We start from the raw sequence: 2727 nt of genomic DNA on the forward strand, positions 1-2727 counted from the left end.
CCGTAAGGGGTGTTTCAAGGGCCACCACGACATTTACTCATAGACTTCAGATAAAGATGGGCAACATGACTGCACTCAAAAGTGAAGCTCAAAGCATCTTGTCATAAGTCATAAAGTCATAAACCCCACCTCCTCCATGTTAGAGGATGGGACATGGCCCAAACTAAACAGTTCATGTCTAACAAATTTGTAAAAAGGACATTTTGACTTCATTTCTGGACAGTTAAGGGATCAATCTTTATATACAGTATATGTATTTCTGACACACAGTAGTACATTAATTACTTTTACTCCTTCACTTGGTTTCCCTTTCCTCTGTCATCTTTTAGCCCCCTACTATCTGCCCCACTCCATCCTAATCATGGTGTTTTCTCCCCCTACCTCACTTCCTCAGGTTTTTCCCGGTCCTTGTATCACCTTCACACGGCCTTATGGAACCCACAGCTCTCCTCTTGTCCTCTGTCCTTTCCCTTAATATTTCCTCTTCCTCCTTCCTTCCTCTGTTATTCCTCAACTTTTCCTGAGCTCATCCAGTGACATGCAGAACTTCAGAGGACTGTGGGAACTTATCCGATGACACAATCTGGAGGATGGCTCAAAGCCTATTGGATCCAGGGCGCACTGTGACACCTCTCTGCTCCACATTGCTGCGATTAATGTAAACATGCTGCAAAAACATCCCTCCACATCCATCTGCCGCGCCATCAGATCAACATTTGGGAGGAGTGGCACGACATATGACACACGGATCAAGCTTTCTTTCCACTTTCCTCTCCTAATCTGACTTCCATTGCTTGCGGTTGTGTACTCTCCTCCTCCCTCTGTCATTCCTTTCCATCTCTCTGTGCTTTGAAAAGATCATGAGACTTAAGTTTCGATGATAAATCATTACGTAAATTTGAGGTCATTTATTTCTTGGGATTGGATTTATCATGAGGCTGTTTAGCTGGTTATGCAAAAAAAGCTTAATGGAAATAACAAATTCCCAAGTCTCTCTGCTATGTCTTTTTATATCACCCTAAACAGAGAATATTTTAATGAAGACTAAAATTGACTCAATAAGCATACTGAAATACCAATATTTGTCTACGACAGTGGGTCCCAAGCTTGTGACCCATTTCATGAAGCCGTTTGTTCTCTCATCCTCAATTGTTGCATATGTCTATTAGTTGTTAACAGCTACACCAAAGAATAATGGTTGACTTGGATGGATTTAAGAGGTTTAAATATATTCAACTATTCATTGCATCATATAAAAAGAGCAGTGATAAGAGCAATTATGGACTAAAGTATATGGACACTTAAAGAAACATCCATGCATTACACCAATCTGTCATTGTTCAACATCTCATTCAAAAACTAATAATATGCTGCCATAACAACTCTAGTCACTGATGTGAGGAGAATTGTTGGCTCGCAAACCACTTAAAATGTTCTCACAAACTGGGAAAACCATCTCCTAATAAACCTCACTTCCTGCACAGGGGTATTGCCATGTTGAAACAAGGGCATCAGTCAAACTTTTTGCAGCAAATTCTGAAGTTCACTATTGTCTCTAAACAATCTCCCAGACCCGTCTATTCAGTAGCTTTTCTGGACCTTTTCATCACTTCACACAGTGTCCCTCAGCAGATGGAGTTGCCATATTGTCATTGATCCATATATGTTCAAATTTCCATTTAGCTGAGCTTTCTGAAGATTAGGACTTCAAGGCTGGAAACTTTGGCGGAACAATCCTACCACACGGTGCATTAGTCACTGGGCTTCATCATGTGCTTTTCGGCCAACATGATGAGAACGCCTTTAAATGCTTTTAATGATGATTGGGTGATACAGTGAAATATTCCGGAGACGCTGCTCGATGGACCTTGCGGGCAAATTGTTCAACCGACCGCAGTTTCCAACGAGGAAATCTGAGGTCATTGTCCCTGATCATTCTACCTTGTAAAGATCCGATATGCCTGACTGATTGAGTTGCTCCTGCCAACTGTGACGTCGGCACAGAGCCTCCCTCATACTTGGGCTCGAGGTCTTTTGCGAAATGTTAGGTGTCAGAGCTGAGAAAAATACAAACACACTGACAGAAAATGGCAAAGAAGAAGAAGAAAGACAAGTCAAGAGAGTTGGAGGACCAGCCCAAACAAACACCAGTGGAAATGACATCATTACTGGCTCACGCTGCTACGCTCAAGGACAGGAATTGCGAGAATAATCTAAGCTTTACTTTACATTTGCCTTGATTAGAACTGTGTTGAGGCTTACAGTCCCAACATATGGAAAAATGTCTCCGCATACTTTTGACCTTAAAGTCAGATATGTCCAACATCAATCCAGAATGTGACCCCATCCGAAGGTCAAGTGTATGACTATAATCCTTAAACAAAAATCTGCATCTTGTTGAAATATTGTCTGTTTTTCCATTTTATGCTTCCATTTATTACACTCGGCTGTGTGGAAAACATTTGACCTCAGAGGCGGATGGGAATACAAATGCTGTTGATGACACCGTTTTGGACTTTGGATTTACTGTCACTGTTTCTCTCTCTCTCTCTCTCTCTCTCTCTCTCTCTCTCTCTCTCTCTCTCTCTCTCTCTCTCTGGCTGCTGCTGGTTGGTGTGGCATGGTGACAGTGACACCGGTGTCAAGCAAGCAGAACAAAGAGCTGATGCTGTCCCTGAGGACAATAGCCTGTCACATACACTGTCTCCCTCCCACTCAATCGGACCT

Source organism: Limanda limanda, chromosome 21, assembly GCF_963576545.1.
Source record: "Limanda limanda chromosome 21, fLimLim1.1, whole genome shotgun sequence".
In the NCBI taxonomy this organism is placed as follows: Eukaryota; Metazoa; Chordata; class Actinopteri; order Pleuronectiformes; family Pleuronectidae; genus Limanda; species Limanda limanda.